The sequence below is a fragment of the Nicotiana tomentosiformis genome, chromosome 11, assembly GCF_000390325.3.
Source record: "Nicotiana tomentosiformis chromosome 11, ASM39032v3, whole genome shotgun sequence".
NCBI classification, from domain to species: Eukaryota; Viridiplantae; Streptophyta; class Magnoliopsida; order Solanales; family Solanaceae; genus Nicotiana; species Nicotiana tomentosiformis.
The window spans coordinates 93,390,254-93,414,611 of NC_090822.1; the positions used below are offsets into that span (position 1 = coordinate 93,390,254).

The following is a 24,358-nucleotide window of genomic DNA, read 5'->3' on the forward strand; positions in this document are numbered from 1 at the left end:
TAGACCTCAGTAACGTTAAATCGAAGTAAGAGTTATGGTATAATAAGACCTACCTAGATGCAGTAAAGTCATACGAATGGATAAGCAGATCTATGAAATAAGGTATAACAATATTCGTAAGTTTGACAAAGTACCGAGCGAAGAACTTCAGTATACCTACAGATGCCCAGAGGGACATTTTATCAAGTTCTGTACATATGTTTGCAAAGTAAGGCCTAAAGATTGGCTAAAAGCTGGAGGAAAGAGAAGAGAAGAGTCACATAGGCGCACATACAAGGAAAAAGTCGTACAGGATGCATGACAGAAGATAGCAAGAGTTAGAAGATTGGAAGAATTCCGACCACAGACCGTGGTGCGAGAAAGAGGCCTAAAGGGGGGAATGCCCTGGCCTTTGGATTTATTAAAAGAACAGTTTCCTAAATGGCAAGAAGAGTATTAAAGTATTCGCAAGAGCTATGGGTTATGAGAATGATAAGTGCATCAGTCAACATTGGAGGACGAATGTTCCAAGGGGGGGGGGAATGATGTTATACCCCATATTTTTGTACATGGAAGTACGCCAAAAGTAAGTTGATATAATCTCGAAAATGAGATGTTACATTCTGCACTTTCGTACGTTAAGGTTTCGTCGTAAGTTAATCGACGTAAGTTCGGGAATGAGATTATTTTGAGATTATAAGCATTATGCTATTTCAAACAAGTGATGAGTGAATTCGTGAAGGTGAGAGGGGAAGCAAGTCAAAGAAAATGGATTTCCGTCCAAGTTTGACATGTTGAGATAAAATATGGCCTGAGCTAAAATACTTGGTATTTATGGACTAGTGCCATACATAGTACCACATGACCATGCTAGTAAGGCGTATAAGGTATGTTAAAAGTAAGTAGTATTTTAAGTAAGTGGAGATAATTCTTAGTTATGTGGGTAATTGGTTAATTATTGGGTAATGGGATATTACCTAGTTAATTAATAATTACTGCTGTATAAATTAAAGTCTTTGGGTAAAGTCTAAAGTCTTTGGATGAGTTGAAAGTATAAAAAATGTGGTAGCCCCCTTCTATTCTAATTAATGACTCATTAGTCATTTAAGGTAGGTGTCACCTTAAGGAATTTGATGGCAAAATTATTCCTAAAGTGGGGCCACATCATAAGGCATCTAAAGACTTAAGAAGTCTTTCATCAATAACGTTAGTCTTCCAAACTTCAACTAAAAAATAAGACTTCTCTAACCTCGTAACGTGGGGAAGTTTTAGCATTTTCAACTAAATCAACATGATTTCATGGAAATTCCACAAGATTTCATAGCATCTTAAGCAACGTGAGATTTTGCAATTATAAGGAAGTACGGTGCAATCTTTCTCAAGAATATCATACGGATTTTTCCCTACTTCGATCTTGCCGTCACGTGTTTTATCGCAATTAATGTGTGTTAGAGGGGTTGTCAAGAGAATTGACCTAGGTATGTTAAGGTTATCCCTTCTTTCATTTGGCATGATCTATACAATACAAACGATACGAGCAAATGCACAACTTCCATAAATGACTCTATTCATAGAAATACTAGATATGCTTATGTTCTTGATTCCCCATGTATCATATTATTTTATCATCTGTTCATGCGTCTCAAAAATATGTAAGTTGGAAAAGTTTATTTCATGATATTAATCAGAGGCATAATGGTCTTATGACGTACCGAGAAATTTTATTAACGTATTTCATATTCATTTCATGCATTTATGCATGCACATTGACCCATACCATATATATATATGTATATGGGATATGGGAAAGGTTATGACGTTATATACACACCACCACCTGATCAACTGGTATACATTGATGATTTGCCCATAGTGGCCGAAATGATATGATGGGATGCCCTTAGAAGCTTGATAATGTTATGAACGTATATACCTATGCATGGTATGACATTTATATGCATATGCATGAAATTATAAAAATGAAATGATTCACAGAGCTATGCAAACGTACATGTTGAATCTTTTGCTCCATGTTTCTCTCATGTCTATTATTTACTTATTTTCATCCCTTACATACTTGGTACATTATTTGTACTGATGTCTCTTTTGCCCGGGGACACTGCGTTTTATGCCCGCAGGTCCCGATAGACAGGTCGAGAGCCCTCCAAGTAGGCTATCAGCTCAGCGAAAGATGTTGGTGCGCTCCATTTGCTTCGGAGATGCTTATTTGGTCAATATGATTTAGACGTGTATTGATTAGTATGGCGGGGCCCTATCCCGACCTTTATGGTATTTATCTACTCTTAGAGGCTTGTAGATATATGTCATGTACGTAAAAGATTGTATGGCCTTGTCGGACTATGTTCAGTGTACGAGTGGTTATTTTGGTCTTATAGGCCCATATGTCTTATGTATAAGTTGGTATTACATGTTGTATTCTACTTATCTCACGGCAGCCTTCCGGCTCATTTATCTATGATAGTATGACATGAAAAGGTACGTTATGTTGATACTCGATTGAGTAAGGTACCGGGTGCCCGTCGCTACCTATCGGTTTGGGTCGTGACATTAAGAATTTGAGGATGACTGATGGATATGCGTTAAACTTATCCAGGTGTGTTGACATGAAAGAAGGGAAGTTGACGTCTATGAAGAGCCACGGTTGTCACATTTTCCTCGAATCTTTGATGCCTATTGCATTCAAAGCCTTGCCTGATAGAATATGGAAACCCATTACTGGGATAAGTTTAATTTTCAAGGAGTTGTGTTCTCGCACATTGACGGTGGAGAACTTAGCTTACATGGAGAGTAACATTTGCTTAACTTTTAACAAGTTGGCAAAATTTTTTCCTCTTGGACTTTTTGATGTAATGAAACATCTTCCAATTCATCTTGCACAAGAGGCACGACTTGGAGGGCCAGTACAATGTAGATGGATGTATCCTTACGAGAGGTAATGGCTTTAAATTATTTTTTCTTGACTTGTTTTAATTAAATATTATTTCATCTAAAAATTGTGCTATGTAGGACTATTGGAAAATGTAAGCGGACCGTAAAAAATCGATCCATGAATGAGGGATCGATATGCGAGGCACATCTGGCTAAAGAAAATTCTTTTTTCTGTTCATATTATTTTGAACATGGTGTTCCATGTTTGAAAAATAGGCCAAATCGACATGATGATGGAGGTGTTAGAGATCCTTTGGCACCACCATTTTTCATATTCAATCAACCAGGTAGAGGTCCAAAAACTAGTAAAAAGCAAAATTTGACTGAGATGGAGAAAAGGTCTGCTACAACACATGTATTATTGAATTGTCCAGAGGTCCAACCTTATTATAAGTAAGTCTTAATTTATATTAAAAATGATTATTACAAGATCAAAGTTATTTTACCTAATAAAAGTTATAATTTTGTCGGACAGTTACTTTATAGGTGTAAATGGGCATGATGCTATTTATCCAAGATTTTCAGAGTGGTTTAAGGAGTTTGTAAGTTCTAATTTGTGGCTACAAATTAAGTACATTGTATCTTTCAAATTCTAACTTTTCTTTAACTCTATATAGGTTCATAATCCAGTGAATGGCATTAATGAACCATTTTTGCGTGATATAGCTTGGGGACCTGGCCATAAAGTTAGAATGATGTCTAAGTACTTCGTCAATGGGTACAAGTTTCATACAGAAAAATGGTCTAAGAATAAAAAAACCAATAATAGTGGGGTGTGGGTAAAAGGTGATGGAGATATTGATTATTATGGAGTGGTCCAAGAGATTTTATAACTAGAGTATTTCGGTTGGTCAAAAAAAAAATTGGTACTCTTTTGGTGTAAGTGGTATGATCCAATACCTACTAGAGGTACAAAAGTTCACCCTCAGTATAAAATAGTTGAAATTAACCACACGAAGGAGTATGAACTCTATGATACATTTATCATTGCACAAAATATTAAAAAAAGTGTATTATGTTCCTTATCCTTTATGCAAGAATAAGTCCACATGACGGATACTTATAAAAACAAAGCCCTTAGGTAGAGTAGAAGTTGAGAATGCATTAGAAGTCGCGTACCATAATGATATTTCAAGTATTCAAGAAAGGGTTGATGATGAATTAGTGGGTGAATTGCAGCATAGTAAAGGCATCTATGAATAATATGATCCTTCGGTCAAAAATGGTAGATCAAATCAGCACAATTTTGGGGAAGGAACATCCCGTACAAACATGGAGGAAGTTCCCGTCGATGAACATGAAATAAGCGAGGAAGAATAATTTGATGAAAATGAAACAAGCGATGAGGAAGAATTACTTGATGAGAATGAAACAAGCGATGAGGAAGAATTGCTTGATGAAAATGAAACAAGCGATGAAGAAAAATTAAATAATGAATATCAATCAAGCGAAGAGGATTGACATGTTGGTTTTTATGTGTTTTCGTTATTCATTTAATAAGCTGAAGAATTTCTTTACATTTTTTATGTCTTAACATATTTCATCTAATGTTTTTAATATACTTATGTTACCTAGGTGGCGCCGGGTAAATAAAAGAAGATAAGACGCGATTCCCAACTTCCTCAGTACACTCCAGGTCCCACTACCTCGTCTGTACCATTTATGAGTCCTCCTCATCCTCATCATCATCCTCCTCCTCCTCCTCCTCAGCAAACTTCACTGCCACCTGGATTTTTCACTTTGCCCCCTTGTGATCCAGTTTGATATAAGCGTATCTCTAATTCCCAAAGCATGCACACTATACCATCTTCTTCACAAGCTTATCGTACTAGTCAGCATGGTGGCTCCTCATCTATACCTCCGTCATCATTCACTCCATACCCAAGCCACCATGTTAGTCAGAATGGTGGTTCCGCATCTATGGCTCTATCTTCATATCCGTCATCATCCACTCCTAGTGTTTCTAGGCCGCATGTTGGAGGCTCTACCATACTACCATCCCCATTCATTGATACATTTACACCTGCTCCTGATGATACACAAACTCAGACTTTTTAAGATATTGTATCATATGATTCTATTCACAGACTTATTATCATTCCTAATAGGACTACTGGGTAAGCAATTACTTTATTATTCTTTGAATTGTTGAATATATTTTTAACATATGTTAATTTTAATGTAGTTTTGTTCCCTCCAATGAATCTACGAAGGTGGTTGTGGATTGTGTTAAAGGATTTTATCGAGATGCTTGGAGTAAATGGTCAGATATACCGTATATTTACAGAGATCAGATGTGGAATCAATTTAGGGTACAAAATCAATAAATTTTGTATTATTTATCAAACTACCCTTATTTCATCTAATGTTTTAAATTATTTGTAGACAAGGTGTGCATAGCTTCCCAAATATTATCAGCAAATAAGTCATAATTTCGAGAAAAAAGTTATTGATCGGCTTAAAAATCTCCTTTATAAAGCTCAACTCGATGACAAGATGCCCGGTTGGATACTAAAAGACATATGGGATAAACTTAATGTGATATGTGTTTCTGATGAATTTAAGAAGAGGAGCAATGCTGCAAAGGCTGCCCGAGCCTCCAATACGGGTGCCTCATTGCACACTGGGGGTTCAATTAGTATGGAGACCCATCGAAGGAGAATAGTAACTTTCTTATTATATTTGTTTTGATTTTAACTAGATGCAATTGAACTTTATCTAACTTATTTTTTGTTTCGGAAAAGAAAAAAGGAAGACTTGTGATTTATCCTGAGGTCTTTGAGGACAAACATATAAAAAAGAAAAAGGAAGGGACAGGAGAATGGGTCGAGCCACGTGCTGCGAGGACATATGTAAGATCCTAACTACAAGATTCTCGTCTTTTGATTTTTTATTGAAGATGAAAGAAGTAGCTACATTGAAAGAAGTATCCATTACCTGATATTTAGGAAAGAGGGAGAAATAAATGCAAAATCAATACAATCAATTAACAAGAAATGAATCTATGTGTTTTGCTTGATCTAGACATTAGCCTAGTGGGCACTTAGAAAATCAGAACAATCTAGTGTAACAGGTGTACTTGGCAATTTTGTCAATAAAATAGAGTAGATATTTTGATGTTCTGAGCAACTCTTAGCCACATTTTATGTATAAATGTGTTGAGGAAAGGGACCCAAAATTCCCATATGCTTATATGGCATAAATGCTTTTGGCTTTTGCATTCCTTAATTTTATTTCCTTTTAGAGGCATATAGATATAACCATTTCTTTTCCCTATGCATGTTCTGTTTCTTGGACAACTAATAATTGAAAATCAACTTTTCAAGGTAGGGTTCATCCATTCCTAGTCCATTCCTTTTCTAAAAATCTAACTATGAATCCTACAACTCAAAACAGCTGCTGATGCGAATTTTCAACACATAACAGACTTTCTATTTTTCCATTTTTTTTCATTTGAACAGATAAAAATGTGAGGATATCATTTCACATAAAAAAAGAAAACTAATTCACAACCTAAGATATTTGAGAATTTTCCATAAAAGTTAGGTAAATCTTTCAACTTGGAAAGGAAAAAAAATTTGGAAACTTAGCAGACATGAAATCTTTGCAAGAATATATTACTCAGTTGGCAATGCTCTCAATCTACAAGACAAAGTAGGTGGAGATTGACAAGAAAGTACCATGGTTTTCACAACAAGCATATCATACCAATAACAAATTATTTTAAAAATCTTAAGGCAAGTGAATTTGTTGCCGGAGAAATTGGTAAAAACAAGGCCTTCTAGATCACAAATACTACAAGGAAAGAACTTTTGAATATTGTTGCTGGATAAATCAATATATGTGAGGGAAGCAAGAGCTGACTATCTATTACTATCTATCACAAATACTGCAAGGAAAGGACTTTTGAAGTAGTTTTTTAGAGGATTATCTATTACTACCAAGATCTTTAGTCTTGCTATTCATCTTTTATTAGCAGGATTCTGACTAACTTGCTAACTTTTTTCATGTATATATGTATCTCTTTCTCTGGTTGTGAACAGAATTATCAACTTTATGTGTTGTTTTGAAATGGAGGTAAATTGTTATCACTTTATTTCAAACTTGACCATAGTGAATCAAGAATATCAAACATTTTAATTTCAGGAAGCCTATCAGCAACGTTTTGAGGAATGGCATCAAAGTCAACCCTATTCCGAGGATGATAGCTCAACCCAATTGTCACTCAATGATGTAGCTTGAATATGGACGCATGTGGTTGGTGGCGCAAAGAAAGGTAGAACCTACGGTCTTGGATCATAATATTCTGTAGGCCGTTCTACGACATTGTTGTCTGGTGATGCGAGTTATTCGCAAGATCAAGAAGAGGTGAAAGCATAATGAAAAGAAGTTGAATAATTAAAGGAGGAATGAAAAGAAGATCACGCAAATTTTAACAAATTGCAGAGTCTAGTGGAGAAATTTATTAGCGGACGTCCATTTGATCCTTTGAATGGCGAGGATGGCGGGGATAATGAGTTTTAATTTGTTATGGTTATGATGTTTGAGACATTATTATTTGTTGTAGTTGGATGTTTAGACTCGGTAATATTTACACTTGACTATGATTGTAATGTTTTAGACTAGATTGAATGGTGCCAAAATGTTTAACTCTTTTTGGATGTTTTAGTTACAAATATTTATGTTTTGCATTTTATGGATTTGATTAGTTGCAATAGTGGATTGATTGGTTGAAATGGCGGATTGATTGGTTAGCATTGTGGAATAATTGGTTGGCATGGTGGATAAATTAATTGTATATTTGAATTGGCAGGTGGTACTGCTTTAAAAGAGCTAGAATTTGGCAAAACATTCCCAGTTTTCCAATTTATTTTCGACCATAGTAGTCGCAAAATGAATCAAAATATTTCAGATTCAAGAACATCTGCGACTACTGTAGTGAAAATATAAATAAATAAATAATTTTAAATTAGATTTGCGACCATGGTAGTCGGAAATATAAATAAATAAATAATTTTAAATTAGATTTGCGACCAAAGTAGTGGAAAAACTCAGACAAAATTAAATAATATTATAATTATGTATACCGTTTGCGACCGAAGTAGTGGGAAAGTTAATATAAAATTAAATTTAATTTAAATTATTTGCGACCGCGTTAGTCGGAAAATTGACCACATTTATTAGTCGTTTTTCTATTTTGACTTTTCGACCGCTTTAGTCGCAAATTACGGACGGATTCGGTCGCAAACTATTTCAGATCATCTATTTTGCGACTACGACTTTTCGGTCTGAATATAGTCAGAAATTAGCATTTTCTGACCACTTTCTGATCGTTTTTGCAGTCGAAAAGTAACCATTTTCTAGTAGTGTGGATGAGTTATGTGAGCTTGAGGAGGCCCACAGTTCGCGGTATTCTATTCATCCGGGTGCCGCGAAGATGTATCAGGATTTGAGGCAGCACTATTGGTGGAGGAGGATGAAGAAGGACATAGTAGTTTTTAAGTTCGGTGCCTTAATTATTAGCAGGTAAAATATGATCATCAAAGTCCGGGTGGCTTTCTTCAGATGATAGAGATTCCAAAGTGGAAGTGGGAGAGAATCACCATGAATTTCGTAGTTGGGCTCCCACGAACTTCGAGGAAGTTCGATGCTATTTGGGTGATTGTAGATCGTCTGACTAAGTCTGCGCACTTTATTCCAGTGGGTACCACTTATTCTTCAGAGCGGCTGGCTGAGACTTACATCCGAGAGATTGTCCGCCTTCATGGTGTGCCTGTTTCCATCATTTCAGATAGAGGAACGTAGTTTACACGGCAGTTTTGGAGAGCCGTGCAGCGAGAGTTGGGCACTCAGGTGGAGTTGAGTACATCATTTCACCCTTAGATGGACGGGCAGTCCGAGCGCACGATTCAGATATTGGAGGATATGCTACATGCGTGTGTCATTGATTTTGGGGGTTCATGGGACCAGTTTCAGCCACTCGCGGAGTTTGCTTACAATTACAGTTATCAGTCGAGCATCCAGATGGCCCCGTATGAAGCTTTGTATGAGAGGCGGTGTAGATCTCTGATGGGTTGGTTTGAGCCCGATAAGGCTAGGCTGTTGGGTACAGACTTGGTTCAGGATACATTGGACAAGGTTAAATTGATTTAGGAGCGGCTTCGCACGGTGCAATCTAGACAGAAGAGCTATGCCGAAAGGAAGGTCCGTGATGTGTCTTACATGGTTGGGGAGAAGGTTCTGCTGAAGGTTTAACTTATGAAGGTTGTTATGGGGTTTGGGAAGAAAGGAAAGTTAAGCCCTCTATTCATTGGGCCGTTTGATGTACTTCAGAGGATTGGGGAGGTGGCTTACAAGCTTGCCTTTCCACCTAGCTTGTCGAGTGTGCATCCAGTATTTCATGTTTCTATGCTCTGAAAGTATGTTGGCGACCCGTCCCATGTTTTGAATTTATGCACGGTTCAGTTGGATGGTGATTTGACTTACGATGTGGAACCGGTGGCTATTCTGGGTCGGCAGGTTCGGAAGTTGAGGTCAGAGGATATAGCTTTAGTGAAGGTGCAGTGGAGAGGTCAGCAAGTCGAGGAGGCTACTTGGGAGACCGAGCGGGAGATGCGGAGCAGATATCCACACCTATTTGAGATTCCAAGTATGTTTCTAGACCTATTCGTGGACGAACGTTTGTTTAAGAGGGGAGGATGAAATGACCCGTCTGATCATTTCGAGAGTTGTAGCCTCGTTCGCCCTTTCCTAATCATTATTTTTGTGCTTTACTGTTGTTTTACGACTTATCAGGTTAGTTAGTTCGGGTCCAGAGAGATTTCAGAGTGAATTGAGATACTTAGTCTCATAATTGAAAGTTTAAGTTAGAAAAGTTAATCGGATGTCGACTTATGTGTCAACGACCTTGAATTTGAATTTTTACGGTTCTGTTAGCTCCGTTGGGTGATTCTTGACTTAGGAGCATGTACGGATTGAGATTTGGAGGTCCGGAGTATAATTAGGCTTGAAATGGCGAAAGTTGGAATTTTGAAAAGTTCGACCAAGAGTGGACTTCTTGATATCGGGGTCGGATTGGATTTTCAAAGTTGGAGTAGGTTCGTGGTGTCAATTATGACTTGTGTGCAAAATGTGAGGTCAATCGGACGTGATTTGATAGGTTTCGACGTCATTTGTAAAATTTGGAAATTTTAAAGTTTATTTGGCTTGAATCCGTGTGGAATTTGTGTTTTTGATGTTGTTTGAGGTGATATTTTGGATTCGACTAAGATCGCATGATGTTTTAAGACGTGTTGGTATGTTTGGTAGAGGTCCCGGGGGCCTCAATTGATTTCGGGTGGTTAACGGATCAAGGTTTGAAGTTGAAGAATTGCTGAAGATTTGCAACTGCTGGTGTAATCGCACCTGTGGATTCGGAACCTCAGATGCGAGCTCGCAGAAGAAAGAAAGGGGCCCACATAAGCGGCTAAGAAGAATTTGGGTAGAGGCCGCAGACGCGGGCATGTGGGCGCAGAAGCGGGAAGACGCGCGCAGGTGCGGGCTGGCGCGCAAGTGCCATGGAATTTCTGCACCTGCGAAGGCGCAGATGCGGTCTAGGGCTCGTAGAAGCAGAGGAAGCTGGGCTAAGCGACTTTTGCAGATGCATAGTTTTCACTGCAGAAGAGGGACCACAAAAGCGGAATTGGTACCGCAAGTGCGATTTGACTGGGCAGAACATATAAACATAAGGGCTAGCGATTTTCTTCATTTTCTAACATTTTGAGCTCAGATTTTTGAGGTTTATGAGAGGAATTTCAAGGGGATTTTTGAGGTAAGTTCTTTGTATTCATCTTTATTCCATAATCATGTTCCCCACTGATTTTCCACCTAGTTGGTGCATTTTTGAGATGTAATTTGGGGGTTTGAGGCTAGGGATTTGGAGAATTGATTTTTGGGGATTGAATGGCCATTTGGTGTCGTATTTTGATGAATTTGGTATGACTAGACTCGTGAGTGAATAGACTTTCGGGTTTTGTGGCTTTTGTCGGATTTCGAAACGTGGGCTCAGGGGCCAGGTTTGAGCCAATTTCGGATTTTGGCTTATAATTCGTATTTTTCTTATGGAATTAATTCCTTTAGCCCGTATTGATTGTATTGAATTGCTTGTGGCTGTGAGGAATGAGTGATTGTTGCCCTAAGAGACTGTATATGATTTCATCGTTGTTGCACATGGTTGACATATATAACTGTTTTTGGTAAACTTCTGAAGGATACTTTTATCTGGTTTTTACTTGAATTTGGCACGAATAAACTGATTTGGCTTAATTTGCCGGATTTGAAAGCATGTGTACTTTTCTTGTTGAGACTACTGAAAATAAATTATAACTGTGTAGATCGTCACTATCTTTTAGTTGCTTATTTATTATTGTTACTTACTGAGTTGATTGTACTCACGCTACACCCTGCACTTCGTGTGCAGATCCAAGAGTTTTTGGACGCGGAGAGTGTTGATATTTCACGTAGCTGACCGTTGGAGATATCGAGGTAGCTGCCTGGCATTCGCAGTCCTTGTTTCTCCTTCCTTGTCCTTTATTTCGTTGTATTTGGATCCAAACTGTTATAGTCGTTTCATTTCTAGACTGATTATGTATAGATGCTCATGGCTTAGTGACACTCCGATATTGGGAGCTATTTCTACACTTGTGTTTTGGGTTTTACCCCTTGTTTATGAAAACTTTGCCTATTTAAAATGTCTTGATTTACTTTTTCTGTTAAATATTGGAAGTATTTTGGAAATGACGGCTTGCCTAGTACCATCGATAGGCGCCATCACGACAGGTTAGGATTTGGGTCGTGACAAGCCCGTTCCAACAATATAAACTTAAAATAAATTTCGTTGCAGCGTGCAACCCGATCCAACAATATAAATTATCAAATAATTACCATTGCGGCGTGTAACTCGCACCAACAATATAAACATAAAATAAATTTCGTTTCAGCGTGCACCCCATTCCTGCAACAACACAAATTAAACAACAAATTTACAACCAACTACGGTGTACCACAAATCAAAAGGACGAACGAGTCTACACAAAGAAGTCACAATTAATGAAAAATCTACACAACAGCTCACGAAGTCAAATATCAAGGTAATAACAATCCGCAATCAAGGCACGATTTATGAGCACTAGTTAATGATTAAGGCATGTAGCAGACAAAGCAGTAATTCAACAAGTGACTACAATCAACAATTAGCATATAAGGGTGAACTTGACAACAAGGATAGAATATGTGCTAACAATTTCAAGTAAAGTATGTACAAACAATTCTAACAATAAAAGATATAATCATGACACGATATTTACAAATAATTGTATAAATGGAGCCTAACGGTCCAAACCGGTGAAATACCACATATAGGTCGTGTACCCACTCGTCACCTCGCGTACACGACCTTCACATAATACAAATGACATAATTATCTCAAATCCTAAGGGGTGGTTTCCCCCACACAAAGTTAGACAAGACACTTACCTCGCTTCGTAACCAATTTCGAGATTCCAATAAACCTTTGCCTCGCGAATTTATGTCCGGAATTTTCAGATCTAGTAACAAACATTTCAATATACTCAATACAAATCGTAGGATTAATTCCATATGAAATTACTAATTTTTCGGATTAAAATCCAAAATTTATTAAAAAAATCGACAGTGGGACCCACATTTTGAATCCCGAAAAAACTCATGTAATCCGAACACTCATTTCGATACGAGTTCAACCATAGAAAAATTATCGAATTCCGACATCGATTGCCTTTCAAATCTTCAATTAAAGTCTTTGAAGATTTCTACCATTTTCAACCCAATCTTTACCCATTTAAACTCAACAATCTTCCCACAACCTTATTAGTACAAGTATGTATAACTAATACTCTCACATCCAAGAATCATCTTACTAATTACCCATTTGAAATTGAAGAATTGGGGAAAGAAATTCTTACCTCTTTGAAGCTCTAGTAAACTTTTGATGCGATTTCAAGGTTTGACTCAAGGTAGAGTAGTGAAATCCTTAGTCATTCCTTTCATATCTCTAGAATCGCTCTCCCCTCTCTCTAAAACATGAGAAAATACCCAAAAATATTAACCCTAAACAAGTTAAATAAATGGGGGTCGGATTATGAAAACCCAGATTTTGTACAGCCGCGGCGCATGGGGCACCGCATGGTGGCTGTGTAAAAAGTGTCTCGAAATGACATTTCAAAACATTCTGGAATTTTCCATAGGCGCGTCGCATAGGGCGGCGCGGTAGTTTAAAATTCTTCCAGCGTTTGGCAATTTGGTCATAACTTCTTGTAGGAGTGTCCAAATGACGAACGGTTCAAAGCGTTAGAAACTAGACTAGAAGATCTTTCATTTGGTAAGTTGTCCATCACATAACTCCTTATATATCTATATATATAGATATGCTCGTCCAAAGTTTAGTCTTGTGTATACTCATTTGGAATTTTAGTCTATCATGAAATTTTCAACTTGACTTAGGCTTAGGCCTCTCCCTAGACCCCACATCACTTATAATATGCCTCGTACACTTATTATCATATCCAATTGATATTCATCATATTAATAGTCCGCGTCTGCACACAAAATAATATAATTAGCACACATCAAATTTTTTATTTCGCCAAAATGCGCCGAATTGTTATATGGACTTCCAATTCCAATTCCGGACATATGCCTAAGTCCGAAATCACCATAGGAAGCTATTGGAACCATCAAAGTTCCATTCCAGGGTTGTTTGCACAAAAGTCAAACTCCAGTCAACTCTTCTAATTTAAGCTTCCAAAACAAGAATATAGTGTTCTTTCAATTAAATCTCGAATCATCGGAAAACCAAACAAGACCGCGCGCGCAAGTCTTAATACATATTACGAAGCTGCCCGAGGTCTTAAGCCGCTGAACGGGATGGTAATTCTTAAAATGACAAGTTGGGTCGTTACATTCTCCACCTCTTAAACAAACGTTTGTCCTCGAATGTGCTAAGAATTATTCTGAGGTTACCAAGTTGATGAGTTTACCTTTACACATATACTCGCGGTTGATCCCACGTCATCGCATGCGACATAAGTCCGACAAGACCATCTCAATTGAGATTATTTCTTTCATCCATATATGTAAACTTTAAGACCAAATTTCTCACACTCCAAACATTTTTAAAAAGTCCAATTTTCTCATCAACACACGATATTAGTCTCAACTGGCTATAGCAACTCGTGCCTACGCACACATCAACTTTCTTAATAGTGCTGAAGTACTTCGAAATTTTTTGGGGTGTTACATTCTCCCCCATTTAGGATCATTCACTCTTGAATGAGAAGTAGAGTCCGCCCTCAAACACATAACATAACTTATCTCTTCTTTCGCACGTCTCAATCCCCCAAATTTTATTAACTCCCAAATTTTTCAGAAATTTTGGCTCCCTTGTAATTGGGCCTATCCACCTGCCAGAGTAACACCAAAACAACTCCTAACAACACATCCACGACCCAACAAAGCACCACAATGTATATATCAATAACACTAATCTTAGCATTACAAGCACTGCATTATCATAATGGTATCTGAACATGAAGCACATCATATGTATGCCCATAACCACATCTCTGGTCTTAATAATTGTTCATAATCGATTACAACATCGCCAATTAACCTCATGTTAACAAAATCTCATTTCAAACCTCCACTTTACTAACAACGAGACACGAGGCATGAAAATCTCATAATTATTTACCTGAATTAACGAGTCATATTTAACGCCACCTGGGCACTCACCTCGTAGGCTAAAACTCAATAATTACAACACGAATTTGGCAAATTATGCAAAGAGAAATTCATACAAGAATTTTCAAATAAGCCTAACATGCATGACTCCATATAAGTACTATAGTAAAAATTTAATTTCACAAGGGAGAATTTAAACACATAAATTTTCATCACAAGGATCTCGTCTTTATATAACTTCCACCGCGGCTCGTAACCCGATTTAAGCATATCAGATCATATTAAAATGCTAGGATTTCGTCCTCAGTTCTGAATCACAAGTCATTTGCACATCATGCAAATCAAAACATTCCATTTTCTTCTTTTAAATAATTTTCGTTAAACAAAATCACAACACATAATGAACCCTCATACCGGTGGGGCATATAATTCACAATTTAGATCAATTATCCGAAAATTACATCAAACTAACCGAAAAGATTAACAAAAGACACTTTTAGCCTCACAGTTATTTTTTAGTGACCAACACATAATGATAGACATAGCTATATTCATATAATCTCCCAATATGAGTATTCACATAAATAGATTTCAGGATTACGAAGCTCACTCATGAGTGGAGCATATTAGGAGGACTTGCCTCGATACTTAGAACAAAATCAAGTTAAGGAAATTATTACTTTATAATAACTCGAGATCATACTTGTAACGACACCATCTGTTGTAGCGACCTCAGCCATGCCATAGCAAATATATCAATGGGTCGGGCCTCCACCTCTTAGGCACCCTCTTCCCGCATGTCCTCCACCCCTCACTAGTAGTGTAGGTAGAGTAGTAACTGTAATGGAGTATGTGGCGTGAGTGTTCTGATGAAATAGGTTTCTCCCAAGTCTAGGACAATTTCTCATGATGTGCCTAGTATCACCACACTCATAACAACCCATCTGCGTTTCGGCTTCCCATACTGATTATGTGCCGGATAACTGGAATAGCCATTGTAGGAATTCCGTACCAGTGGTGCATTAAAAGATGACTGCCCCACATGAGTGCCCTGATTAACTGGAGCACTACGAGTATTCTGAAATGCAGTCTGGGTTGGCCGACTGCGCGAGCCTCCACCATAATGGTCCATAGTTGTAGATTAGAATTCACTAAATTCTATAGAACATCGAGACCTCTTGGTCTCCTTAGTTTCCTTTTCCTCACCTCAAACACGTTCTAACATCTTGGCAATTTCCACCATTTGCTGAAATGAAGTATCAACATGTAGTTTCCGAGTCATACAGAATTTTATGATCATAATTGAGTCCTTTAATGAATCTGTGGACTCACTCTCTAGTTGTAGGAACCAAAGTAGGAGTATGATAGGCTAACTCACTGAACCTAATGGCATATTCTGACATCATCGTGGTGTCCTTACACAACCGTTCAAACTCTATGCGACACACATTACGGAGAGTCTGGGGAATAAACTCTTTCAAAGCATTTTTGAAGACTAAGCCCAAGTAGGTGGTGTTGCATTGGCTGGTCTGTCCTCTTCATAGGCTTGCCATAAATACCAGTGGAGAATTATCTCTCCCAAGGCCAATTTCTTCTTTTGCTATGCTGACTCAACATTGCTGAGCTGACCCATTTCTTCACATACTCTTCAATTCTTCCTTGGGGTAACACTTCCCCCTATTTACACACAACGATCACAAAAGAAGAGCTCCATACAGACAAATCTTGGCACAAACCAGGTATTCCAGAATCTCTTTAACCACTGTACTTCGTCTGAAGCACCCTATAATCCATAGCCGAGATGTCCACGCTGAGTAGACCTTCTGTAAATTTGAAGTTGTTTCTCTAACTCTTTTGGTACTGAAATATGGGATTATTAAGGATACAGACATATCGAAAGTCCCAACATTATCCCCTGCAAAACCTCAGACCTAAAACATGTGCAAATTTTGGGGAACCTTTCAGTACCATATATATATACATCTCATGCCAAAACTGATATGACATATGACCCCGCAATACGTCCATTGATAGTGGACTTCCCCACTTGGCGCCACTTCATAGGTCACAGCGTCCGATGATCCACAATATTAACCTTCACACCTCGTACAACACCAGTCATAAGACACATCAAGCCATTTATTTGGCGCATGTCATCCTCATGATAGTCAAAATTATTTCCTCCTGGGCCTTTACTGCTAGTACGTACCTTTCACTAAATGTAAATCCCATACGAACCACATAGTCTCTAATACCATCAACTATCTTCAGATCTACTTCCGCCTTGTGACCCTACCACGATTGCGACAAATAGGCAACCAAATAAACATTATTAAGCTCGTACCTATCAACCAGATGCTAAGGTCTGTTATACCCCCACATCATTTACTTAGTGATCTTTCAATACATCCACACCTTCAGTTGGGACCACACGTTGAGATGATGTTTGAGCATACCTGGCTCCTTGGTTGTCCATCTGCAGCATCACGAATCGTCGGCGCTCTACTGATACCGAGTGTGCAGTATCATACACGAGTGAATGCAAAGGAATATGAGATATCTAATTCAAGTTGAATCAATGTCGCACGATAGGGAATGAAAGAAGTAAATTTCTTAATATTTTCTATAGCCACTCGAAGATAAGTACAGATGTCTCCGTACAGATCCACATGACTCTACTAAACCTGTTTATGACTCGTAGCACCTATGAACCTAGAGCTATGATACCAACTTGTAACGACTTGAAATTCCCACCTTAGGGACCATGATGGCACCTAACATTTCACTTTCTAGGCAAGCCAACGTTAGAATAATAGTATCCATTTTAAATGATTCAGTTGAAATGATAATAAATCAACCAAATATCAGGAATAAATATGAAGTAGAAATTTTTCTACAATCCCAAAACCGGCAGTACAAGTCACAAGCTCTACAGAGTTTACTAGAAAATCTCTAAATACAACTGTTCCAGAATAAAATCAACAGTGCAGGAAAATATCAGAAGCTGACTCTGAGGCCTGCGAATGCGACAACATGTATACCTTAAGTCTCCACAATAATGTACGATCAATTAGTAAGATTATCAACAACACTGAGGTACCTGGATCTACACAAAAAGATGTGCAGAAGTGTAGCATGAGTACACCACAGCGGGTACCCAGTAAGTATCAAGCCTAACCTCGATAGAATAGTGATGAGGCTAAGTTAAGACACCTACCAGATATATAAACCTATACAATATGTTACATAAAGCTAACAAGGAAAGAATATCAATATAAGGCCAATAACAGAATAATTTCCAATTCAATTCAACAATGAAAGCAATGATAACACGGATGGCATCGAGCAAACAATCAAGCAATTAAGCAACAACACAGTAAGACTACAACTATAATATAAAAATGGTACAACATCACCCATCGTGCTTTTACTCTCGTCCTTACCATGCAATCATGAATAATTTAAACACAATTCCAACTTGAACATAGTAAAGTGTCAAATGAGTTATTAAGCCAATTTAGGATTTAAATAAGGTAGAATAGTGGATAGGTTGTACAAATAGAATATCAGTTGAATTTAGTTTAGAAATATATGATATCTGATAAAATATTTTATTTATACAAATAAGACATTCAATCAAATCTTAACGAGATAAATATGGGATTTATTAAAGTAATATGAAATAATAATTTTCGTGTAAATTACTTGAAAATAAGATAATCAGTAAATTAGATATCAATTAGAGTAAAAATATAATCACCATTTAAATTAGTAAATCTCCGAATAAGATATGAGTTTTATTTTTTTGAAAGACACACAAGTATAACAACTTGAAAATTCTTTTTATTTAAATCTGCTAAGTTTTCAGCAATTTATCATATCACATATGATGCATGATTCACCCAAGAAGTCCATATTGTTCCATTTTGAATATATTGACGGTTAATTAATTATGTTCAAAATATAATGAAGTGATTTAATAAACCACAATAACCATCGTAACATGGAATGCATCATGAGAATCATAATCGGAATTAACCTTAATAACATAATAATTTCATATTTGCATATCCTTTGCGGCGTGCAACCCGATCCTTCAATATATTCATATTAAATTCTGTTGCGGCGTGCAACCCGATCCTCTAATATATTCATTTTCATTTAATTCCATGTCGGCGTGCAACCCGCTCGAACAATATAAACTTAGAATAAATTTTGTTGCGGCGTGCAACCCGATCCAACAATATAAATTATCAAATAATTTCCGTTGCGGCGTGCAAACCGCTCCAACACTATAAACTTAAAAGAAATTGTGATGACCCAAAAGGTCATCTTATGATTTAGAATTCGAATCTGCACTCTTAAGCCTTAAAAATCTCAATTTTACCCTCCTCGATTTGCGTGCACAGTCCGGACAGATTTTCGGAAAGCTTTTATGTTGAAAACTAATTAAAATAAGAATTTTTACCTTAAAAGTTGATTTTAGTTGATTTCGGTCAATATTTTTGGTAAACAGGCCCTGATCCATGTTTTGACGGTCCCGGTAGGTCCGTATCGAATTATGGGACCTGGGCATATGCCCGGAATCGAATTCGGAGGTCCCTAGCTCAAATTATGAATTTTTGATAAAAATTAAAAGTCTGAAAATTAATTATTTTTAAGAATTGATTGATGTTTGGCATTGTTAGTATCGGGTCCGTATTTTTGTTCCAGATCCCAGTACAGTTTCATTATGATATTTAAGACTTGTCTGTGAAATTTGGTGAGAAACAGAGTTGATTTGACGTGATTCGGACGTCCAGTTGAGAAGATATGAATTTTAAAGTGTTCTTGAGAATTTCATTTTATTTGGTGCTAAATTCATAGTTTTAGGTGTTATTTTGACGATTTCATCGTGGGAGCAAGTTCGTATGATGTTTTTAGACTTGTGTGCATGTTTGGTTTGGAGCCCCGAGGGCTCTGGTGAGTTTTGGATAGGCCACGGGATGTTTTGGACTTGGGAAAAATCTAGTTTTCTGCAGATTCTGGTGTCTGGCATATCCTTTTTTGCGTTCGTGAAGGTCCTCTCGCGAACGCGAAGAGTAATCTGATGAGGCTGAGAATTCTTCTTCGCGAACGCGAAGTGATAGGGGATTTACCCTTCGCGAACGCGAACGCGAAATCGAAGGCTTGGCAGTCAGTACCCTTCGCGAACGCGACATTGGCCTCGCAAACAAGATGCACACTGTCGCCCAGTGCATAAAACAGAATCAAACACGGGTTTTAGCCATTTCTTCAACATTTTTCAAGAACCAAATGGGTAGAGGCGATTTCCAAGAGTCATTTTCTTCCCCTAAGTATTGGCAAGTGATTCTAAACCATTTTCTTTCAATTACCCATTATATTTCTTGAATTATCAACCTAAAATCTAGAGTTTTCATGGTAAAATTAGGGGTTAGGGTAGAAACTAGAAATTTCGGAAATTTGGGGATTTATACCTCAATTTGAGGTCGGATTCCAAAACCAATTATATATTCGGGCTCAGGGGTGAATGGTATAAGGATTTTGGTCCGAACCTTTGGTTTTGACCAAGCGGGCCCGGGGTCAATTTTTCGACTTTTTGGAGGAAAATTTGGGAAATTTGAATTATGCAATATAATTGATTCCTTTAGCAATATTTGATATTATTGAGTCATTTTTGAATAGATACGAGTGGTTTGGAGGTGAATTCCAAAGGAAAAGCTGTGATTGAGAATTAAGTGGCTTTCAGAGCGAGGTAAGTGTTGTGTCTAACCCTGCCTTGATGGAATTAGGAACCTTAGATTACTTGCTAAGTGAAATTCATGTGAGCGGCGTATATGTGAGGTGACGAGTACTTATGTGCCGCCAATTTACCCGTGTTCCATATTTCTATGTTCTTCTTATATTGTCTCATTCCTATGCCAAATTGCTACGTGTTATACTAGTGTTGTTCAATTTATTGTTCTTATCATGTATACGGATGTTTTGGTGATAATTGACTTTTTATTTCAAAGTTGAGATTGTTGGAACCAAATGTTGAGATAAGATTTGTACTTGTTATTCTATCTCCCTATTGATATTTATGCATTGCATTATGGTAAGGGAGAGTGATAATGAACGAAGTGTGATGTCATGCCATATTGTGAGTGATAATGCACGAAGGGTGATGTCGTGCCATATTGTGAGTGTTAATGCACGAAGGGTTATGCCGTGCCATATTGTGAGTATTAATGCATGAATGGTGATGCCGTGACATAATCAATGATATGATATGTGACAATATATAATAACAGAGACTGAGATATGATATATAATGATGAATATGACTGAGCACATAACTACAATTAAGCAAATAACTCAACAACAAAGAACGACCATTGTGGGTCCCAATAGTACCAGCATATAGCCTAAACAAGATGTCTAGCATAATTTATATCTCAAGTGCTATAGCATATAGAGTACAATGAAAATGTTCAGATAAGATAGCTACACAACTCCATGGAATCGACTAAATCATAATTCACATGGTGCATACCCACACGCCCGTCATCTACCATGCGCGTCACCTCAACATTAATCACATAACATGTAATTCGGGGTTTCATACCCTCAGCACCAAGTTTAGAAGTGTTACTTACCCTAAACCATGCCAAACTCTACTCTAATAAGCCCTTTCCTCGCAAAACGGCCTCTGAATGCCTCGAATCTAGCCATAAACAATTTGATACGATCAACTCAAGCTATAGGAATCAATTCTATATGAAAATGCTAAGTTCTTAATCAAAAGTTAAAAAGACAACTCAAAAGTCGACCCTCGGGCCCACATCACACAATTTGATGAAAGTTAAAAAAATCCAGACGCCCACTCAACCATGAGTCCAACCACACCAAAATTACCCAAATCCGATACAAAAATCTCACTCAAATCCCCAAAATTCGGTCTAAGAAGTTTTCTTCAATTTTTCCCAAAATTTCAACCCAAATCACTAATTAAATGATGAAATCAAGGATATATATTCATGTAATTTAACCAAATCCGAGTTAATATCACATACCCCAATCAATTCCTTGAAAAACCCACAAAATATCATCACAAACTGAGCTCTCTAAGTCCACCAATGAAAAATGAGATGAAACCCTCATTTATATAGTACCACATCCGATCTCCCAAAGTGTTGATTGCACATATCATGTTCTGAGTCCGCAATCCAAATTGTGCTGTCGCACTTCAGCAATGACTGCACTACCAGGCTTCAGTAAATTGGCCATAACTTTCGGTATAAATATCCAAATGATGAATGGTTTACCTTTCTGGAAACTAGAACAAAGGGCTACAACTTATATTTTTGGGGCATCTCTAAATTCCTTATAGATTAAAAGATATAAACTTCCGAAGTCAGACCATCAACCTGCATATTTTCCCCTTCTGCGGTCCGCATATTTTCCTCTGCCCATGCACTATGGGAGTTTGCGGCCTCACATGAGGCTTTTCCTCTGCACTCCAAAATGTTCCCTCCGCACTACACTCACTCCAAAACATCATCAAAATGCCGAAATGCCCAAACTTGTTCAAAGCTCACTAGAAAACACCCGGGGTGGGATTGAGTCCCAACCAAACATATCACCAAGTCCTAAAACATGATACGAACTTACTCAAAGCCTCAAATCACACATAATAACATCAAAACGATGAATCATACCTCAACTCGAACTTAATGAACTTTGAATATTCAACTTCAAAAAATTGCACTGAGACATATCAAATCAACCCAGAATAAACTCAAATTTTTGCACACAAGTCCAAAATTGACATAACGAAGCTATTCTGATTCCCTGAACCACAATCTGAATCTAATATAATCAAAGTCAACTCTCGTTAAACTTCTGAACTTTCCAAACCTTCAAATTTCCAACATTCGCCAATTAGCGTCAAAACCTTCTAGAAACATCTTAATGCAAATTCGGGTATACGCCCGAATCATAAAATCACCATCCGGACCTAACATAACCATCAAAACTCCTACCAATCCAAGGTTGAATACTAAAAAGTTAAACTTGGTCAACGTTTCCAACTTAAAGCTTCAATCATGAAATTCATCCTTCCAAATCAATTCCGAATAACCTGAAACCAAAACTGATGATTCACACAAGTCATAATACATCGTACATAGCTACTCATGACCTCAAACTACTGAGCGAAGAGCAAATGCTCAAAACGACCAGTCAAGTCTTACAACAAGGTGTTACCATCACATTGGATTACAGTCCATTTGAATAAGTATTACTTCTAAAAGCGGTTAATTACCACGGTCAGGTATCATGCAAGTTCGATTTTATTTTGTTCATTTGAACTTCACTAATCATTTTAGATGATAGGTAAAAATCTAGCCATTACCAAATGATGATATTAGACCCGAAAGAAATGCGGAATACTAAATTATTCTCGATCCAGGTTACAACATATCTGTTGGCAAAAGAGTTTTGTAGTCATCGTCTAAAAGATTATCTACGAGTCCCATATGTATTTCCTTTTTCAAGAAAAAGACAAAAAGTAAGGAGTTGATCTAGTGTTTGAGATATCATGCTTCAATGCTCTAACACAAGGGGGGGACTATACATATAGAATGATACACAAGGAAAGAAGATGTATACCAAGAGCACAGTTAAGCCAGAATTAAAACATTGAAGAAAAAATTTCAAAGGCGTTCAAGCTCACAGAAAGGATATGCAAAGTACAAAATATTCCCACGAGCTTCTAGGTTAAGGCCATAAATTTAGTCATGGGAAGATATACCCAAATTTGTAAACCTGCTACAAAGAAAGCAGTTATGAAAATGTTGTACAAACTTATTTATTTGAAAGTTAAAAAATAAAACCTCCTCAAATTACTTCATGTTCCATATCTTTGCACCAATAAGAAGATGAGACGTCATCTTCATCAATGTTTTTAATATAAAAGGGCCTTCTTTTATAAAAACCGTGCATATTGAAGTCACTGTCCACTAAAGCATTTTAAATATAAATATAAGCTCAAAAACTCAAAGAGCAGAAAGCATAATATGCAATAAAGAGATATTTATATCATCACCCCAAAAACAGGGGAGGAAAATCTTCCAAAAAATATCCAAGAAACAAAAGGAGAGTTTCAACAAAAACCAAAATAAAATCAAACAACTTCCAAAGGAAAATGCTAAGGGGCATCATCCATGGGAGAAGAAGGATTAACTTGAGAAGATGAGGGTTGAACATCAGCTTCACCTGGAGTAAGTCCATCACCATCACCTTTGGAACTTTCATCCTTGGGTGTTGAGGAGCTTTGACGCTGCTGAATCTGCTCAATCGTCTCTTTAGTCTTTGCAATTTTAGCATTTAGGTCAAACCCATCACGACTAGCTTCAGTTAGAGTCTCAGCAAGAACAACTTTCTCTAGTTGAAGACCTTCGAATTGCTCTTTCCAGTTATCAGTCTCTGTAATGACCCGGCTTGTCGTTTTAAGGAAATTAGACCCCGAACCCCTATTTACTTTACCCTTTACTTCATTTAGTGATTATGTAACTTACCGGGAGGATTTGTTTTCTGTTTCGGAGTGAACTGGGACACATAGTCCCTAAATTGGAAGCTTACATCATATGAATTGACCGTAGTTCGAACTGTGCGAAGAAGACTCTGGAAT

General features: G+C 37.4%; 2 long non-coding RNA genes across 2 annotated transcripts; both read left to right on the forward strand.

The window, feature by feature from the left end:
- The first annotated feature begins 4,876 nt into the window (after nucleotides 1-4,876).
- Nucleotides 4,877-5,596, forward strand: LOC108945482 (uncharacterized). Its single transcript, XR_004507492.2, has 2 exons — nucleotides 4,877-5,240; nucleotides 5,314-5,596. It is a non-coding gene; the product is annotated as an uncharacterized lncRNA (long non-coding RNA).
- A 69-nt stretch (nucleotides 5,597-5,665) lies between these two features.
- On the forward strand, nucleotides 5,666-7,626 carry LOC117277211 (uncharacterized). The gene is made up of 2 exons (XR_004507491.2): nucleotides 5,666-5,780; nucleotides 7,075-7,626. It is a non-coding gene; the product is annotated as an uncharacterized lncRNA (long non-coding RNA).
- Nucleotides 7,627-24,358: the final 16,732 nt, after the last annotated feature.